The sequence below is a fragment of the Panthera pardus genome, unplaced genomic scaffold (genome assembly GCF_024362965.1).
Source record: "Panthera pardus isolate Hobbes unplaced genomic scaffold, ASM2436296v1 HiC_scaffold_25, whole genome shotgun sequence".
In the NCBI taxonomy this organism is placed as follows: Eukaryota; Metazoa; Chordata; class Mammalia; order Carnivora; family Felidae; genus Panthera; species Panthera pardus.
In genome coordinates, this window is record NW_026526821.1 from 36,161,886 (window position 1) to 36,183,384 (window position 21,499).

The window sequence follows — 21,499 nt, forward strand, 5'->3', positions numbered from 1 at the left end:
TCTCAAGCCCCAAGCTGAAGAGCATGTGGACTAACTCAGTGGGCAATGACAAGCCACTAAGGTTTTTAGAGGAATAACAAAATTAGAGCAGTGTTTTTGGAAGACTTATGTGATGGTTTCAGTAGGATAACTTGAAGTAGGAAGATACACAGGAAGTGGGGAACCAATTGAGTTGACAACTGTAATATTTTGGGTGGGTAATAATGAAAGTTTCAACTAGCGGGTTTACAGAGAAAATATGAGGGAATTAATTGGAGAAAATGTGAAGGACTAAATCAATAGCACTTAGCAATTGATTCAATATTAGCAAGAAAATGAGAAGACTCAAAACCTTGATTAACAAGAGATTAGTCATGTCATACACCAAAGATTGAGGCAATCAGAGGATGAGTTGGTTTTGGAAGGGATTTGTTTAGATCATAGTTGACATTTTGTGATTTGGTGCATCATGAAGCTGGGAATGCAGGCATGGAGTTTATAATAAAATCTACAATATTTGACCACATAGGCTAGGTCTGGCTACGCACATGAGTTAGGCACATGACTTATATCATGTAAAGCTTATACTAACTTTATGAGAAGACATTATTATGCCCGTTTTTATTATTTAAATTAGATTCTGTTGCATATAACAGAAAATCCAAAATATACAAAACAGTGGCTTAAACACAAGGTTTATTCTAGCATGCAGAAGAAATCAGGAGGTGGGCAGGCAGGATAGATACGACGGCTTCAGCAAAATCATCAGGGGGCCAAGTTCCTTCTAATGTCCTTCCGCATCCTCCCCTGGGGAATCCTACCCTCCAGGTACTTCATCAGTCAAGATTGCTGCTGAAGCTCCAACTGAAAATATGGGAATGGATGCTTGTTGAGAGTATGAATATAGAGTAGGAGGTTGGAAGAAAGAACCTTGGAGGATGACCACTAGGAAGGGCAAGGAGGAGGCATAGGGAAGAGAGGAGGACCACATCAACAAAAGGCAAGGAAACACAAGGCTTAGAACGGCAGGGGAGGTGGGGAGGTGATGTTGGATCGTGCAGACCATGAAAAACTCTTAGTGGGTTGGACAAGGTGGGGTCCTCAGTGACATTCAAAAGAACAGCATCATTCAAGAGTTCTGCGACAGCAGCTCTTAGAGTTAAGGAAATACGAGATGATGAAGTAGTGCAGCAGTAATTTCTCTCCCATGAAGTTTGGTGATACAGGGAAACAAAGAAACAATGGTAGTGACTGAGAAATCCAGCAGCATTGAGGTAATGTTTCCTAGACTAGTAGGCCTGAATACAATTTCCCTTTATGATGTCAGGTCTCCTGGAGACCAGATTTAAATTGCTTGAGCGTGTGGGCTGAGACAGCGAAGCACATCTTCCCTGATTGCAGCCCCCGTCCAATTCCTCCCAAGAAAAGTAAAGCGAGTGTTGGCTGATACTGTAGCATAATAAAGGGCTGATACATTTTCTAAAGGCCGTCTGATAAGCTTCATTAATTCATTTTTGGCTTTTCCTCCAAAAGCTGGATAGAAGTTCCTCTAACTCTGGCCTGTGCTCTTGAAGAAAAATTAAATTGCAAAAGTGAGGCTGTTTCGTTAGGCTGCACTCCCCCCAGGGTCAGCAAAGCCTCTCTGGGCGCTTTGCAATGGCAGAGCTGCGGCTCCATTTCAGCAAAAATAAATATCAGATTACACACATTGTTTTTGCAGCTGAGGATTTGGTGGAGTGGCTATTGCATTCTGCAGTTGCAAATAAAGAGAGCACAGCATTTTTGCATCCTTTCTTTATGAAGCCATTTTCTCCCCTCAAGAAGTGCATCCCCAGAGGATTTTTTCCAACAAATGCCTGGTGCTTCTGTGATGTTCATCGTGCATGACTTGCTTTAGAGGTTGTTAAAAATAAAGACAGATAGTTGGGTCAGTTCTCTTGGTGCCTTTCACTCCTCTCTTGTTAGATTTCCACCCCACCCTTACCTCCCTCCCTGGAAAAGCCCTTGTGCTACAAAATTATGAAAGAATGGCAGAGACTGAAACCACAGCACGCCTTTGCAATTCTAACTTTCTAACCTGAAACCAGTGAGCCATAAAACTCTAGAAGCTAAAAGCTGCCTGAGGCAAATCCAAATCTTCTGGCTTTAAAATAGCAACACATCTTTGACCATTTTAGCTATTTTGAGGTAGATTTTCATGCGCAGGCATGCTTGTTGAAATTAAATGTGTTTCATTTGTATCTTTTTTTTTCTTTCTGAAGAAATAGCAGGCTGGCGAGGTACTGCTTTCTGCGTCTTAAAGACTAAATTTGAGTGCCTTGAGTAGGTATTAAATTACCAAACTGGGAGTTTTCTATCTAGATTGGATAGGCCTGGTACCACTCTGGAACCTGGGTACATTTAGGAAAGTTGCCTTACTTGAGCCTGTCTTATGAGTATTCCTGTACTGTCACAGCTCTTAGTCTGGATGCCCCAGAAACAAACCCTAAGATGAGGTTCTGAGGGAAAGTAGTTTATTTGGGAGATGATTACAAGAAACACTGGTAATGTGACTGAACGAAAGGGAGTTCGCTCCCTGATGTATCACGGAAACTGCATGAGGTGAGTTGTCGCACAAAGAAAACTTTATTTGGAGCAAATAAGATCACAGAGAATGGCTTCCAAAGCCATGACTCCCTGAGAGAGGGTAACTGGGTTCCTTTTGTTTAGGTTATGATGAATATTTAGATAGGGAAGCCATGTCATCATATGCAGAGGTGGTGCACATGCACCTTAAGGAAACCTCCTATACATAAATTGTATGTTATGTAAATGGGGCTCCTCCTTGGGTGGAGATTTCAGCATTATAATGAGGTAAAGATAAGTACCAGTCATTCCAGGGGGTCACACCACAGTCCATCTGCGCAGGTGCAAGTCATTTAGCTCAGATGGTCAGGGTGGACTGGGCTGGTACCTGTCTTGTCAGGCCTGTTGCCATCACCTGAGGGGTTGCTTTGGGTTCATTTGCAAGAGTTAAAAGGTAAGACAGAAAGGAGATCTTAAGGAAAGATGTAGGACAGAGGTTAGTGAGTTTGTACTCACTACTGCAGGTACCCACTACTGCAGGTGGGCGGTAAAGGTCAGGTCTTAGGGTCTAGCTGGTGACAGTAAGAGGATGGGGAAGTGAGCAGAGAAGAGAAAATAGCTCATAAAAGGTGCCACTGTGGGCAACTGGTGCTTGATCCCGCTGAGGACTCTGGGAAACACTGCATAACATGCACAGGTATGTCCTACCTAACCCCCATCTGTCATTGGTTCACAGTCTTGACCAGAGACGTCAATTCTTTCCAACATCCTCTATAGATTCAATGAAATCCCAATCAAAATCCCAGCAATTATTTTGTAGATGTCAACATATTGATTTTAATGTGTATATCAAAAAGCAAAAGACCTAGAATGACTAAGACAATACTAAAAAAGAACAGAGTTGAAGGACTTATACTACCCAATGTCAAGATTTAATATAAAGTTGTTATAATCAAGGCAGCATAGAAGTGAGTTGGGGGAAGAGTAGTGGAACAGAATAAAGAGCCTAGAAATAGACCCACACAAATATAGTCAATCTATCCTTGACAAAGACTCAAAGGCAATTCAGTGGAGAAAAGACAGTTTTTTCAATAAATGGTTCTGGACACTAGATACTTATACTTTTCACAAAAATTAACTCAAAATGAACCATAGATCTAAATGTAAAGTGTAAAACTATAAAAGTTGTAGAAGAAAATATAGGGGAAAATCTATATGATCGTGGATTGAGAGATGAATTTTTAGATGCAATACCAAAAGCACAATCTATAAAAGGGAAAATTGATATGTTGCATTTTATTAAAATTTAAAACTTCTTCCCTGTGAAAGACAGTTAAGAAAATGAAAGAATTGGAGGAACTAACTGCAAAACACGTATCTGATAAAGGACTTGTATACAAAATATACAAGGAATTCTTAAAACTCAACAATAAGATAAGAAACTCTTAGAGCGAAAATCTTTTCTTAGAGCTAAAAATCTACAACGATTGTTGATAAAAACAGGTAGAATGTGATTCTGATTTTGTAAACAATAATCACAATACACATGCAAATAAATAATTTCTCAATAGTCAAGTCTTTTATTATCCCTTTTTGGAAAGAGAGTTGTTAACTATAAACATTTCCCTCCCCAGCTCTTAGTCTTTTTAACTGAGCAGAAGGGATTATACAGTGAGAGAAGGAATTGCAGGAGAAACCGACAGGCAGATAGAAGGGGAGCATTCCTTAAAGGGGAGGAGGTGCCTAGGAGCTGGAGGCCCCAGGCGCCATGCCTTACTGTACCTGTCTGTCCCATGCCTCACTGTACCCATAGGTGGTGGTGAGGCCTGAGAGGGAATCTCAAACACACACTAGCCTCCCATCCAGAGGAAGATTCGGTGCTCCTCTGGACCCTGAAGGCAGTCCCTGCCCTCCTGACCCACTGGACATTAGACAGTGATAAAGGCTGCCATGTTGGGTTGAACATCAAAGACATCCCCCAGCTTTCCAAGCACTACATAAGCCTCCCATTTTTCTCTTTGACCCTCAAGAAAGATCAAAAGCCCCAGTACTTACAAGGATCTTCTGACAACCATGTAGGACATGAAGGTCAGAGGCAGATTTAATCTGATTTGAAGAAAATGGAGAAGTGTGACATTCCTTAGAAAACTGAGTTTATGTGCAGGCAGTCATACACGTTTTTGATACATATAAATGAGAAAACAACTATAAGAGTAAATGCCTAATTAAGGATAGGTGTTGAATCCTGAGTAATGGGATTGTAAGTGATTCTTATTTTCTTTTTATTTACTCTGTGCTCTTTGATTTCCATGCAAGGAGAATGTATTACCTATGAAAAAATGGGGAAAGGCTAGGTGGTACAGTGTATAGGGCCTGGGTTTTGAATTACTAGTGCTTCTTATTTGCTGGGTCAGTTTGATAAAGTTATTTACAAGTCTTTTTCTTTTTCTTTTTTTCACTTCAGTTCACATTTTATTGCACTGATCACATGTCATGACTGAGAAGACATTGTATATTGTTGGACTCGCAGTTTTTGAATAAAATGCAAAACACAGTCTTCACTAGAGCATAATGGTCAATTCTTAAGCATTCCCAAGGTAGTCTTAGATGAGATGTTTCCTGAAGATATATGAAAATATGGCTAGGATAAGAATATGTAATGCACATCCTGACACAAGAAGGGAGGCAAGAAAAGGATCGTGCATTGAAATGATTAGCAAGTTAACTATTTTATGTATTTACCAGTAATCTGAGGCAGATGTGAATGAACAGGAATACTTGGAGGATGATCGTGATTGAAAAGCATTTCAATGTGGAGCACTTGGGTGGCTCACTGGGTTAAGCATCTGACTTCTGATTTCAGCTCAGGTCATGATCTTACTGTTCATGAGATGGAGCCCAGTGTTGGGCTGTGTGTTGACAGTGTGGAGCCTGCTTGGAGTTCTCTCTGTCCCTCACTCTCTGCCCCTCCCCCCTCACATGCATTCTCTGTCTCTCTCTTTCTCAAAATAAATAAAAAGAAAGAAAGAAAAATATTATATAGTATAAATGACTGCTCAGTGATATTTCTACTTATTTTACTTATTTCTACTTGTATTACTTTTTGTATTACTTTTAGTAATAAAATATTTTTTTTCTATCTCATACATGATTGAACACATATTTTGCTTTAAAATTAACAGTCACAACTGAAGAAACAATGGTTTGTTTTTCTGATGAAGTTACCAACCTGCTGAATCTTAAGGCATCAACAAATGTTGTGTTTCATTTTCCCTGAACAATAAGACCTTCTATTTTGATTATCCAGTAAATAGCAATTTTGTTTCTCTAGTTGTTTCCATTTGCCAAACAGTCATGACAGTTTAACATGGTGGCTACTGCTTTCAGGGGATTCTATCAAGGGAGTCCTCATTTCCATCACAGCAGCTTCTGGCAATCTTTCATCTAAAGTCCATCCATCAGGACTTTTCAATGGTGGTTGGCCAAGGTGTCGTGGCTGCCATGGCTTCATTCTGCTGAATATGATTTTCCTGAAATCTCCTAGATATTCTTAGTGTTATATAAAAATATATCTGTGAGCAATGTTCCGAATGGGTGGTCTCTTCGGGTTTTACTTCTCTTGCTGTGAAGTCTTTAATGCGGTCAGAAAAGCAGGTTTCTGTAAGCTTATTGTAGGTTCCAAGAAATTCTTTAAACTGTTTTATCTGATCATATTCTGGTATTTATGCAGCCATATTCTTTTGGTGTGTTTATTAATCACCTTTTCTGATGCATGAGTTTCCTTTTTCTTCTGGAAAGTCAGTTGTCCAACCTTTGCTTGAACGTCTCCAATGAGACCTGATTTCTTAAGCACAGGCTCTCACATCAGACACAAGTGCAAGGCTGAGCTGCCAGTTGGGTCTAGGGGCAGAGGGTCTTGGTCAGGGCAGGCACTGCAGCTGCGGGATGGAAGAGAACATCAAGTTATTTACATTTCTAAGCCTTGTGTCTTTACCTATAAATCCCAATGGTGTCAACTTTGTAGTTATCAAAGAGATTACAAAGAGAGCAGTTTGCCATATAATTGCACACATAGATACTTATGATAAGTGTACACTTTAGACTGGTGAGCGTCACAGTATGTAAATCTCAGCAATGTGAAAAAACACACAAAAAATACTCATGATGCTTTTGTGTGAATATTTAAATCAACTACGGAAATAGCTAACCTAGATACCCTGATGAATATTTATAAGGTTGGCATATGTCCATCATTTATATCTTTAAATTAAATACAAAAATAAAAACATTACTTTTTTCAAGCTTGTTCCATAATGCCAACTGAAACTCCCAAGAAGGTCTGCATTCTAACAACTCTTCTAAGAATGACTTAAATCCAAAGTACAGGTTATCAATTAGAGGTGATGGCTATGTTCCTTGATGGATTGTTCAGAGATCACTTAATCCCTGCCCACCTGACATTTTTTTGCTACTAAAATGAAAAGAATGGTCCTTGTCATAAGGTGAATTATATCCCCCCCATTTATATATTAAAATATTAACCCCCAGTACCTCAGAATGTGACTGTATTTAGAGATAGGGTCTTTAAAGAGGTAATTAAGTTAAAATGAGGTCATTAGAGTGGGCCCAAATCTAATATGACTGGTGCCCTTATTTAAAAAAAGGAGATTAGGTCATAAACATACACAAAAGGAAGACCATGTGAGACACAGGGAGAAGATGGCCATCTACAAGCCAAAGAGAATCTTTAGAAGACACTAGCCCTACTGACACCTTGATCTTGGACTTTCAGCCTCCATAATTGTGAGAAAATAAATTTCTGTTGTTTAAGCCATCCAATCTAGGATACTTTGTTATGGCAGCCCCACAAAACTAATATCGTCTTTTTGCTTGTCTGAATTTGGGGTGTTGGAAGGAATCTGAAAGACATTTAGGAAAATCTTAAAACTCCTTTTTTTATAAAAGTCTAATAAAATTATTATCATTTGTGGTGCACCCATACTTACAATTATGATGTGGCAGCTATTCCTATTCCAATATATATAGCAAAGATATTTTCTCTTTAAGTTTAAAATAAACTGTGGCATGGAGGAAGGTATCAAAATTACATGTTTTGGGGATAGATTTCTCCACTCCCTTCAAAGGATAAAGGACATAGTATTTGCTTGGTTCAATGATCAAGACTTTGTGCTGAGAGGTGGAAGAAGAGAAGACCTGAAGAAGTTAAGATAATGAAATTACTTTTCATAAATACAAAAACCAGAAAAGAGGGGCTGTAGGGAGAAAAGCTAGCACAATGGAAGACTTTGGGAAAATAAGTGAGAAAGAGATTCAGGAGCTTTGGGTGGGAGAAAGAGGTGTGTAAGTAGGGCTCCTAGAAAGGTATGCTGGGCAGAATGAAGTGCAGTGTCTCCTCATTCTTCAAAGAATTGTCATAAGACTTTCACATTATTCTCCAAGGCTTTTGATTCAAGGACCCCAAATTCATGGTGCTTTTCCTGACATTCCAAAATGTTGAAGAGATTGTGAGATTAAAACAAGGTAGCTTAAAAGATAGCTCATCCATTTAGTCAGTTTCTCTTAAAATTTTCCACGATGTGAAATGCAAAGTAATGTGCTGTAAAGACAATGATTAAGCAAAGGGTATTTTAAAGTTTACTTTTCTTTCCATTTGATTTCTCTGCTTTCAAGTATCTGCTCCTCAGTCCATCTGTTGTCCTATTTTGATTGTTTTTGGCAAACAGATGCAGGAGAACACTATTGCCTTTTCTGTTTTATAAAATCTCAGAGATAAGAACATAATGTTAGTCAGGTTTTCTTTTGTGGGGAAAAATTGTGAAGTACTGAAATACATCAAAAAAATATTACTGGATGTTTTCAAAGGAAAACTAAGCATTGTCTAGCATCCCCCTCCAGCTTATTGGTTCTACGGTGTCTTTATGACTTTCATTATATTGGTGTTATTTACAATTCTGTAAATTGTACATAACTGAAAGAGATACAAATGATTCTTATCCAAAAATATGCAAATGAATTTGAAGGATGTTCCATTAATTTCCCTCCCTCTCTGTGGAAGAAGCCATTATGGCACAAATTAAGCAAATTCATTGCAACATTCCTAATAGCCTTCATATGTGTTTTCTCTTTGGATTTTCCTTCGAATTGGTTGTAACATCTTACTGGTTCCCTCCTTAATTAGTGAGTTAAATAAAATCTTTGACATGTGCCCATTTTATATATGTATGACATGTGAGTTTATCTTTTCTAAAAAATTATCCTTTAATACTTTCATGAGTTGACTGTCTTTCAGTCTTTAGAAACCCAGCTGAATGTTAGTCTTACCTGCGTTTCAACTGGACACAATATTGAATTAATCTTTTGGAGTGAGAAATAGCAGGGGATGGCTGGGGAACAGTGTAGCTGAACTGACCTCTCTATACCTCAGTCAAAAGTCTCAACTGCGTGCATCTCCAGTGAACCCAGGGGACCTGAGCCATGATCTGCATGACATTTTTATCTCTGACATTCAGTTTGACTTTCAAGTATCACAGAGTAGCAAAAAAAAAAAACAACAAAAAAACCCATGAATCCAAAATGAAACAGAATATTTTTCAACTTGCCACTATGCCATCCAGTCTAATGTGAAAGAATCCATTTCATTTTGCCACTGCCTGCTGATTGGCATGAACTCAGCTGCCCTTCAAAAGTTCAGCCTCTTGAAAGCAGTTTCAGTCATTGCTGTGAGCCAAAGGGAGAACAGGAGTTAACCTTCTCAAATTCCCCTGAGAGTTGTTTTTGGATGGGTAGGGGAGAATGTATTTGGTGAATGGTTTTAGCTTACACCGAAAAGGTACTTTAATTTTGGTCCATTTTTATGTATGAAAGTAAAAGTAATATCAGAGAAATGTGTTGACAACTTCCAGTGAGTAACATATCTGCCATCTTGAGATAAGTGTTGCCAGAAAATAGAAAATGATGCAAGAGGTTTACCCTGTACACATTATCCTATCAGAATTAGAAGCATATGCCATATGTTTTTGTAGGGGAGGAAAGAAATCATTTCCTTCTACTCTTCTAGGTTCTCCACTGGGGGACCCTGTAACAACAGAGTATAACAAGAGAAACAGAAGTTTATTAACATGTATATATCCCATATACATGGGAGAAGCTTAAGGATGCGTAACTCAAAGAGATGGCCAAAACTTGAACCTAAATGCTGTCTTCAACTAAAACAAAGGAAGAAGGATGTAAAGGAGGTAAGTTATGGGCAGGTAAATAGAAAAAGTACAGTAAAGAAGGGAAAGGTTTGTTATGCAAATTTTAGTCTATGCCTTTTCTATTTGTAAGAGTCTCTTGGGATTTAGAGTCACTACAAAGAGAGAGACACTTTTACAAATGAAGATTTCCTTTATAAATGTAGATTTCTCTTACAAAAGAGTAACTTCTACTGTTTTCAGAACTTCTGCTTCTGCTGTTTCTTTTTCTTTTTTAATTTTTTTATGTTTATTTATTTTTGAGAGAGAGACAGACAGACCGTGAATGGGGGGTGGGCAGAGAGAGAGGGAGACACAGAATCAGAAGCAGGCTCCAGGCTCTGAGCTGTCAGCACAGAGTCCAATGTGGGGCTTGAACTCACAAACCATGAGATCATGACCTGAGCAGAAGTCGATGCTTAACTGACTGAGCCACCCCAGTGGCCTGCTTCTGCTGTTTCTTAAAACAGCTTATAATCAGCTCTAAATAAAATCATCATTATCATCATCAGCAGCAGCAGCAGCAGCAGCAGCAGGAAAACAACTGGCTCTAAATAGTACTTATACCAAAAAGGCATTTTTTTGGGGGGGGCATACTCTGGTCTTCTACAGTCATATTTTGGGGGGGGGGGGTACATTCTGGTCTCCTACACTTTCTGTTGCCAAACTTGAAGCCGCACCCTGGCATTTAGGTTGAGTGGTTGATCTGTCCAAGGCAACCATGGCTTCTTGATCACATTCAGATAGTTTTTACTTGTCTTCAGCTCTTGGTTTGATTGTTTGGAGTCTCAAGTTGGTTTTTGAAGTCAAAAGGAACACTTCTTCCTTTCCTTCCCTGTTTATAGAATTAAAGGACAAGAACAGGTAAATATGTTAACAAAATCTCAACCAAAGTATCATTTTCAAAATGTTTAACATCATGCAATTCTCATGTAAAATCAAAATGAGCAGAAACCAAAGTTTTATTAAACTCATCAATGAGGGAAGCAACGGGATGGTGAAGTTGGTTCAAGAAAGGATACAAGGGATTGATGATTATATCATCAATGAAAGAAAGGAAGAATACAGAAATAAGTCACAAGGTTAGAGGCAAAACTCATCATTGTTCTATCAGTAATAAGACCATGGCCTTTGGAGTTAACTTTTCTACACAAGAAAAATCATTTGTGTTACTATCAGACAAAAATAATTGTCATCGATCCCAGACAAAAATTACTTTCATGATATTGGGCAAAAATAATTTACATCTTTGAGAACACACTGAAGGTAGATGGGGGTGGGGGAGAGGGGAAAGTGGGTGATGGGAATCGAGAAGGACACTTGTTGGGATGAGCACTGGGTCTTGTATGGAAACCAATTTGGCAATAAATTATATTAAAAAATAATTTACATCTTATCAGTTTCCAATAAAGAAATATTTAGCTTTACAGAGTTGAAAATTGTCTGAGCCCTAATCAAGAGCAATGGTAAATCGAACAAATTTGTGTATCATGTGACTCTAGGGTAGGAGTCACTAAACTATAGCAGGCCTAGCTTACCTTAACTTGTTTTTGTAAATAAAGTTTTGTAGGAACATTGCTGCAGCCATTTACTTATGCATTGTAGATGGTTTCTTTTGCTACAGAGTTGAATAGTTGCAACAGAGACTAGATGGTCCTACAATCTAAAATATTTGCCATATAGCCCTTTACAGAAAACAAAACAAAACAAAACAAAACAAAACAAAACAAAACAAACTTGCCAGCCGTTGATCTAGGAACACCAGGAACAGGGCACTGCCTAACAATGGAAACAGAAGTGACATAGTCTTTTTTCCTCCTTACTTTCAAGTTTTAGACAATATTTTTTTCTTTGCAACAGTGTTAATAAAAAATACTTGAGAGTGAAATCAGACAAACTTCTTCAAGGAAAAGGCACATCAGAAGTATGTGCCTTCTGATCAGGTACCTATTACTGAAAATTATGTGCATCGTAGCCACACTGTACAATGAATTCTGCTTGACAGCATTATAGATTCTCAGAAACTCCTTCAGAATCAATTATACACACTGAAAGCAGAGAAATACCAAGTTCTTTATTTCTAAGAAAAAAATCTCATGACCCATTTAAGTTCTCAGCATTTTGAATTACTCACTTCTCTTCGCTTAAAAAAAAAAAAAAAAATCAAACCAGGGGCACCAGGGTGGTTCAGTCAGTTAAGCATCTGACCCTTGATTTTCACTCAGGTCATGATCTCACAGTTTGTGATCAGGTCATGATCATCACAACTGCTCCATCCAATTTATGTGTCCAGGGATTCTCACCACAGAATCCCTGTTTGGGATTCTGTTGCTGCCCCTCCCCTGCTCACACACTCTCTCGCTCTAAATAAATAAATAAATAAATAAATAAATAAACAAATAACTTTTAAAAAATCAACCCAGATTTTGATATTAAGTTCATCCATATCTTGATATTTTCCTTTTGCTATATGTGGCCCACTTCAAGGGGTTGCACTTTCAAAAAAAAAAAAGTCACTTCTGACTACCTTGGTAACCCTATTTACAAAAATAAATATATGAACTCACACAGTTGATTATTATTTGGAAATGGTATTGGAGTAAGGATTTTAAGTTTTCTGTCTAGACTAATCCAGTTCGTGTTGCCTCTTTAGAGGTCTTCCTACCATCACTAGACCACAATCAGTGTGCATTACAGACATTTGGGAGATTTTATGGACTGCCTGGTCCCTATCTGTAAAGCAGGTGTAGGCAAAATGCCATCTTAAATCTAATTCAAAAAAGTAAATATTGACAAAATTTTACCTAGATTCTACTCAGGGCTGAGTTTCAGCCACTACCTTTAGATAATTCTCAGATTATCTCAGTCATTCCAGCCTCTCTCCCTTGAAGTCTTAGAATCAGTCAGCTACTGAAGAGTTAACTCTGCATAGAGTGGAGAGCCAACATTCAGTCAAGAGTTCATGACAATTGGCTGGTGTCCTCACCATGTTGTATGCCACATATTTTCCATGGCACCCACCCCCTCCCTGCCACCCCCCCCCCACCCGCGCCCCATGTAACATTTGCCATATTACCTAATTGTTCACAATCCCTTTCCAGTTGCTACCAGCACCCACCAGCCACCACACAAAATCAATGCAAATCTCTTTAAAACTAACAGGGGCAAATCACAAGGAAAAACAGGAGGAACAAACCAAGAATGGGACATCAGTGTTACCTGAATGAGGATAGGTTGTGCAAACTATTCTTTTTTTTTTTAATGTTTATTTATTTTTTTTGAGAGAAAGAGCATGAGCAGGGGAGGGGAAGAGAGAAAAGGGGACAGAGGATCTGAAGCAGGCTGCATGCTGACAGCAGAGAGCCCAATGCAGGGCTCGAACTCACAAACTGTGAGACCATGACCTGAGCCGAAGTTAGATGCTTAATCAACTGAGTCATCCAGGCGGCCCTGTGCAACCTATTCTAACAAAGGGCTCTAGGCATAATCAAGACATGACTGAGTAGGGAAGAACTGTACAGCCTAGCCTAATGCAAAGAACTGGAGCATTTATACACCCATCAGTTGAGAGGGATCTCAGGGAAAGAACAAAGGAAATAGAAAAACAACACAAGGGAGCTTTAGGAAAAAAAACTGATTTCATACTTCTGCTCCATCCAACTTATGTGCCCAGAAAAGCCCGTCCATTCTGGTTTTAGCTCTCCCTGATGATTGAGTTATACTTGCACACACTGAAGATCAGATGCTGCTGGCATCCCATCTGCACCCCTCCACTCCTCTTTATAGCTCAGTGCACACTGGTCCAGCTTTCAACAGCTAGCCTCTACATTTTGTTCCTCAAGGGCCTTCGCTGTTTTCTGGAGCCCCATCTACTAGTTGGTGTAAAATGTCCCAGTTCCTTTGATCCTCGTGTAGGATGATCCTGACATGTTCTACACTGGCTTTCAGAGTTTCCCCAGCAAAATTGGGCTCCAGTCATACATAACAGTAGTTGGCCCAATAAGGCATATATCACTGGCTCTTTTCCCTTCCCCTGTCTCACTTACATAATCCCTACCCTATGCCCCCCTCACCCCCCAAATTATGCTCAAATCATTGTCTCAGGATCTGTTTCCTAGGAGTACCCCTCCGCCCACCCAAAACACAATAGATGTGCAAGAAATATTCATTCACTCATCCAAGCCTTTTGAGTATTTCTACTTTTTGAAATTTACTGAGGATTTTGGTGCCTTAATTTTTTTCAATATGGCTCATTTTCATGAGTATTTCATGGGCAGTTGGAAAGAATGCATATGCTCTATTTCCAGGGTACAGTTGGATATATATTGATCGGTTCTACTTTTAAACTGTGTTATTTAGACCTTTCATATGCTTTCTTATTTTGCATCCACTCAAACTATTACAGCTAAAAGAGTTCATTTGAAGTCCTCTATTACCAGAGTGCTCCTATTTGTCTTTTTATCTTCTGTATTTTCTGCTTTATGATTGTTGTTATTTGATACCTAGATATTCATAAGTGACACATTTTTACATGCATTACACCTTTAAAAAAACACAAAGTGCCCACTGTTTTTTGAGCTGAATTATGCCTTTTCTGATATTATGTTAATAATTCATTGTTGTTTAAAAATGTACCTTTTCTGGGGTGCCTGGCTGGCTCATCGGTGGAACGTACCACTCTTGATCTTGGGGTTGTAATTTTGAGCCCCACGTTGGGTGTAGAGATTACTTTAAAACAGTCCAAAAAATGTTTTTAAGTGTACATTTTCCTAGTAGACTTTGCCCATCTTTCTATTTTTGACTATCTTGAATCACTTCAGTGTGATCCTTAGATATGGCATAGTTTCTGTTTCCTTTACAATCCAATGTAATCTAAAATTCTTCTTTTAATGTGTAGGTTAAATCCATTTGCACTTACTAAAATGACACACATATGTTTGGTCTCGGTTCTGTCATATTGTTGCATATTTTCTGTCTTTATATATTTTAAGGACTTTTCCTATGTAGTCTGTTTCCTTTGGTTTGCTTCCCCTATAGCTCTGAATTTTAGGTAGCTTTGCAGCTCTGTTCTGGTGATAACCCTTATTAATGCATTTAGTCAGTGCATTATAGTCCTTTACTATGAGAAATAAAAAAAATGGTGTTTCCTCTTTCTTCCCCATGCCCTTTCTCTCCACCACCCAATTTAAATCAATAATATTACCTTTATTAATGTTATCTTTATAGTATTTAAGAGTATGTATGGGTGCCTGGGTGGCTCAGTCAGTTGAGCATCTAAGTCTTGATTTTAGTTCAGGTCATGATCCTAGGGTCATGAGTTCGAGCCCCATATTGGGCTCCACCCTGAACATGGAGCTCTCTCTCTCTTTCTTTCTCTCTCACCTCCTGCCCCTCTCCCCAACTTGTGCACTTGCTCTCTCTACAAAAAAAAAAAAAAAAAAAAAAAAAATTAAAAGAGGAAAGAATATGTATATGTCTATTACTTGATTAGTCAGCTCTTAATGATGTCACTTAAATCATAGTTATCATAGATGAGATAACCAACATATCTATTCTAATTCCTACCTCCTTCACTCCAGTGTGTAAGTTGTAACATTTCTGTGTTGTCCACGGTCACTTCAGGGTTTAAAACTAACAGGGGCAAGTGCATTCTAACAGTGCTTGCTGAGATCTGTTTTTCTCCTGGGTTCTGTCACAAGTCTCTTGTTTTTTCCCTTCCCTTTCTTTTTTCAGCTGCTGCTCCGCTCTGCTGTTTTATTTATTTTACAGTCTGTGGATCATATTTGTCTCCTACTTTCACATGGATGGACTCTGTGGGGAGGTGCTTTTTCATTCTCCTTGAAAATTTGGGATCGTTTTCAGGAATTGAAGAAGAGAGGCTTATTTATACAGGTTTGTGGACACTGGAGGTCCCTGGGTCTGTGTTTTGCTGTTTTTTTTTCTGGTCATGTAACCCTTACCCATGCACATTTAGGATTAAGCTTTGCAGAAACACAAAAGGAGTGACAATAATCATAGGAAGTGTAGCTGTTTTAACAAAACAATGAAGGAATCATTGGCAGAATAACCTTTTCATCACTTCTCCGGACACAGAGGTAGATGGCTCTGCAATCCACCTAGACAATTATCTGGGCCATCTTCTGACCATTCCTCATTCAGTAATAACTATTTTCATTCCAGCTCAGTTTTACAAATCTAATTTCACAGAATTATAGGTCATTAGCAGTCTGAGAGATGAAGTTCATATTCTTGAAGAAATTTCAGCCGTCAGTGTGTTTTTCTTGGAAGAGAAATGTCTTGTGCTTATTCTTGATTACTCAAAAGAGTTTTAAAATTTGGACATAATTGTAACTCTCAAGGTAAAGATGACCTTCAGTGAACATTTCCATTTGAAGTATTTGGGGAAAGTTAAGATTAGAAAGTGTTGTTTGTCTATAAAGTCAGGGAACTGAGGAGAAGATAACATACGTTAGGTTACTTTTACTTCACTGCTTAATTCTCCCCCTTCCTGAAATATTTGCCCAAAGCCTATGAAGTTGTAACAGAGGTCTGATGGCAGTTGACTAATAAGGAAATTCAGGTCACTGGCTCCTACAGGCCAGAGTCTGACTTTCAGCACAACCTTAGTGACCAACTTTGCCAAATGCTGCGGAATATTCCAAAAAGAAAGGCTTTTTGTGCCTTGATATTCTTGTGGCATCACAAGAACTTGAGGGATAAGGGAAAACAATCTGATGCAGTAAAACAAAACTAAGCTTTCGGAGGCAGGAGCCCATGTGTTCACATTCCCACTCCGCAACATACTGGGCCTCAGGTGCCCACCTATAAGATAAAGAAAATGTTATCGACCTCATACACTCGGTGTGAAGACTGAATAAGATCATTTCTATAAAGTACACAGGGAGTAGTAGGTCATTAATAAAAGTCAGCAACCCTCCTGTGGGCTTCCCGGCCCTCCCCACTCCCTCCAATTCTTCCTTTCATTGCCTTCGGCTTCAAGTAGGGAACTGTTTTGTTGGGGGCAGATGCTTCTTTGTCAAACAGAGTATATGTAGTCTCCTAGTGATCTGGAATGCAGTGTCCCATTTTTGCTGCTGGATATCATTTAGCTCACTAGTGACTTGCCCCAATTATGGCATTTCCCACATTGTTTTATAGTTGCTTTGTGCATCTCTCTCTCCCCTCTCCATTTCAAAATATTCAAAAGCAATGGCCCTGCATTATCCTCTTCAAATTTAGGATGCCTATTGCATTAGTAATCTATTGATGCATAACAAATTACCCTGAAAGGGGCACCTTGGTGGCTCAGTCAGCTGGGCAACCGACTCTTGATTTCAGCTCAGGTCATGACCTCCTGTTTGGTGGGATCAAGCCCTGCATCGGGTTCACACTGGCAGTGTGGAGCCTGCTTGGGATGCTCTCTCCCCTCTCTCTGCCCCTCGTTGTGTTCACTCTCTCTGTCTCTCAAAATATACAAAAAAACTAAAAAAGAATTCTCCCTCTCTCTCTGCCCCCCACTCATTTGCTCTCTCTCTCTCTCTCAAAAAAACAAAAACAAATACAAACCCAAATTACTCTAAATTTAACAGCTTAAAACAACAAACATTTATTTTCTCATACTCCTCCAGAAGTAGCTTAGCTGGGTGGTTCTAGCTCAGGATCTCTCATGAGATTTCAGTCAGGCTGTTTGCTGGGACTACAGTGAGCGTTTTTCATATTCTGGTCTGTGTTCAATATAATGTTCAACAGATTCTCTCTCCCTCCCTCTCTTTCTCTCTCTCTCTCTCTCAAGTTTAGGTTCTATATGAGATAGAATCACTTTTGAGAAACCTTTCAAATTACCCCTAAAGACTGTATTCGTTACAAGACATTTAACAAAATTAAAGGCCTGGTTAAAGGCTACAGTAATTGGCTTAGAATCAGAGGACATGTTGTATAAAAAATTATGTACTTAAACACAAGAATTATATTCAATTCAGTTACGCTGAAACACACACACACACACACACACACACACACACACACAGCATTCAGGGACTTAGGAAGCTGAAGGAACAATGATATACAAAATCTTTTAAATTGGCACCTGCCATTTCTGATTGAAGGTAAGCCTCATGGTCACTGTGAGATGGGAATCTTCCTTCCCTCAGCTCCCTAAGTCACTGAATGCCGTGTGTGTGTGTGTGTGTGTGTGTGTGTGTGTGTGTATGTGTGTGTACTTTGCCAAATTGAATTTGCATAAGTTAAAAACATTTATGTTCAATACTGACATGTTGAAATGTAAAGAAGTTTTCTGATTCATTTGTAAGCACCAAATTATTCATTTTATAGGGCTTCATTTCTCACCTTATGCTTTGTCCTTCCAGCATTTCAGAAATTTGCTCTGCTTTTTGATCCATGCTAACCCAGCAGGATTCAAAATTGTTTCAGTATTAGAGCACTTGGAGACCAAACAAAGTGCATTTTGCAGAATATGATGAAGTATTGGTATGTTTTATTTTAGTCATACAAATAATACTTGGGCACAAAATTATACGTTTGGTTATTTTAAGTTTGTATTGATTGAGGTAATTAAATTTAATTAAATTTATACAATATAAAGGCCGATTGAATACCATAATCACAAGTATATCAATCCAACCACAGACACAGAGGCAAGCTTTTGAACCAAACGTGTTCTTTAATATTGGTTTGTTATGTGTGCATTTTCCTAGTTGGCGGCTAGTCCTCCCTGGAAGATAATCAATGGTGCCTGTCAAAAGTTTAAGAAGCATTATATTTTTTTAAAGTATTGTTGAAAAACAATTTTGGTAAACGTTTCCTTGATTTATTTATTTTCCACACTGTAATACTGTTCTATTTTAGCAGATCACCTTGTGCTTGCTCACAGAAGGTCAGTGTTCCATTGCAGCCTAGGGGACAATCTCAACCATCCCACTAGCTGAATAGAAATCTGAGGGTCTGGGCACCTGGGTGGCTCAGTTGGTCGAGCATCCACCTCTTGATTTTGGCTCAACTCATGATCCCAGTGTCGTGGGATCAAGCCCTGAGTCAGACTCTGCACTGAACCTGAGGCCTGCTTTGAGATTCTCTCTCTCTCTTTCTCTTTCTCTTTCTCTTTCTCTTTCTCTCTCTCTCTCTCTCTCTCTCTCTCTCTCTCTCTCTCTCTCTCCTCCCCACCTCTGTGCCTCTCCCCAGCATGTACTCTCCCTCTCTAAAAAAAAAAAAAAAGAAAAAAAAGAAATATCTGGAGATATTAAAAAGAAAAGAAATCTGAAGGTCACAGAAGTCTTGAATGTGTTCCTTCCATTATGCTTATTAAAAACTAGTATTTCCTAATCTGAAAATTTAGAGTTTGCATTCTCCAGGGAGAGTAAGTTCTTCCCATATCGTTGTGCAATCTTCATTCTCTGAGTGACGTCTTTATCACCAGTTGTGTTTAATAATTCTGATACAGGTTCTGATACAGGTACAGGCACAAACACATCTCTGTTAAGGGTAAAGGAATGTTGAATAAACTGGCTTCTCCTATGAGAATATTGCCAGAATGTAAGCATCATGGGTGTAAGGGTCTCTGTTTTGCTCATTCATGTTTTCCTGGCGAAATGCCTTGCACATGGTAATGTTCAGTTAGTATTTGTCAAACAGTTTTATGGCTGAAACCATCTCTTATGTTTCTTGGCTTTTGTCATGTTTTATCTTAATGCCTCTGTATTATAGTGTCCTAAGGCTGCCATAACAAAATGCTACAAACCGAGTGGCTCAAAACAACAGAAATGTACTCTCTGGAGTTCTGAAGGCCAGAAGTCTGAAGTCAGGTGTTAGCAGAGCTACAGTCACTCCAAAGGCTCTAGGAGAGAATCTCTCCTTGCCACTTTCATTTTCTGATGACTCCAAGTCCTCCTAGGTTTGTGGCAACATCACTCCCGTCTCTGCCTCCATATTCACATGGCCTTCCCCCTGTGTCTGTTTCTTCTTGTCTTCTTCTAAAGACATTTATCATTAGATTTAAGGTCTACTCTATCAATCCAGGATGAGCTCATCTCAAGAGACTTCACTTAATTACATCTATAATGACCCTTTTTCCAAATGAGTTTACATTCATGGGTACCAGGATTAGGATGCAGACATATGTTCTTAGTGGCCACAATTCAACACGCTATAACCTCTGGTCCTGTTTTCAGATTCTAGTCATTCAATCCATGTTTACTAAGTGTTTATTATGTGCCGGACACTTAACAGTGAGGATACAAACATCAGTATGCTATGGCCCCTTTTTTAACAGATAATAACTTATCAAAGGTTTTTATTCTAAATCACTCAGATTCAAAATAAAATAAAACTGAAATTTTATTTAAAATAGAACAAACTTTAAACTCATATAAAAGGATATCTACTCTGAAATCTCTTCGTGTTAATTTTTCCATAAATTCTAATGAACACTCTTCATTGATGTTAACTTTTCATTTGCCAGACTATTCATCATTTCAGATGTTCTTAGTTCAAAGTCATCCCTTTCAAAAAATTCCATGATGTGAGACACTGTTAATTAGTTTCAACATATTTTATTTCACCACAAATCAGATTTGTGTGGGAGCATTAAATTCAGGGAGAGCCCATTTATCTGTGTCATTTGTCATTAAGGTATCAGCAACATAACTTTCGCTGAAGTTAACAGTATTCTGTCTTCACCTGGTTCCACAGAAAGCAAGCCTGCAAAAATGTAGGTAGTTTATTTGCGGAATAATGCCTGGGAGCAGGAATGCGGGACAGTGGGAGGGCATCAGAGCGAGAGAGAAACAATGCAGGACTATGTTGCCGAGAGAGAGCCTCTACTGTGTGGTAACTGATGTTTGAACCCATAACACTTTTTGAAGAGTTTTATAACCCATATCTCAGAGACAAAAAAGGGAAGTGTTTACCCACCCATTGGCCTCCATTCCCCATTGGTCAATGGTCCACACTGCCGCTCACCCGGTTGCAAATGTGTAGATGCTGAGCTGTTCCCAAGGGTGTGTATACAAAAGGGACACAGCTAGTCTGAATGAGATTATCCCATAAAGCTGGTCAAGGCATGTCCTGAACCAGTCACATGGTAGTGGGTGCAGTAAGAAGAGGTGCCAAAAGGTTTTGTAGATGAGCAAAAGAGGTATCCAATATACTTTCCCTCCCCCACTGCCAAGCAGGTTATCTTTGGCTTATTGAGACTTGGCAAACTTGGGGGTAGTATAACCTAATGAGTCACATCATTGAATTTTGACATGAAAATACCAGGCTTCTGATGTTGGAGAAGTCACTCTCTATGTGCTTCAACCTTCTAATTGGCATAAGAGGATAATGGTAGCCACTCTTACCTGTAGGGATAACCTCGAGGACAAGATAAGATAATATATTCAAAGTGCTTAGCCCAGTTGGTGTACTTTCTGATACCAACTTTCTGGTATCAGCCAGGTGTCCTACAGTTTAACTCAGTTCTGACACTAATTACCTGGAGTTAGCACAGACTCCATGGGTTAACTGCTCAATCCCACAAGACTGCCCCTCACTTCAGATGCCAGCTGCAAGTCCTGGGTGAACTCAAACTACCCACTTCTGCCTGGCAAGCTACAGATTCAGGGCTTCTCATACCTCTGCAAGTTTAATAATTCACTAGAACAACTCCTAGAACTCAGGAAAACAGTATACATAAAAGGGTTCTGAAC

General features: G+C 39.0%; 1 long non-coding RNA gene across 1 annotated transcript in view; it reads left to right on the top strand.

Annotated features, from left to right (window-relative positions):
* LOC109274709 (uncharacterized) overlaps window positions 1–21,499 on the top strand; it is a 96,885-nt gene that overhangs the window by 13,014 nt on the left and 62,372 nt on the right. Inside the window, exons 2-3 of the long non-coding RNA XR_008417786.1 lie at window positions 9,623–9,800; window positions 15,531–15,689. This is a non-coding gene — a long non-coding RNA (uncharacterized LOC109274709). The remainder of the gene's footprint in view (window positions 1–9,622; window positions 9,801–15,530; window positions 15,690–21,499) is intronic.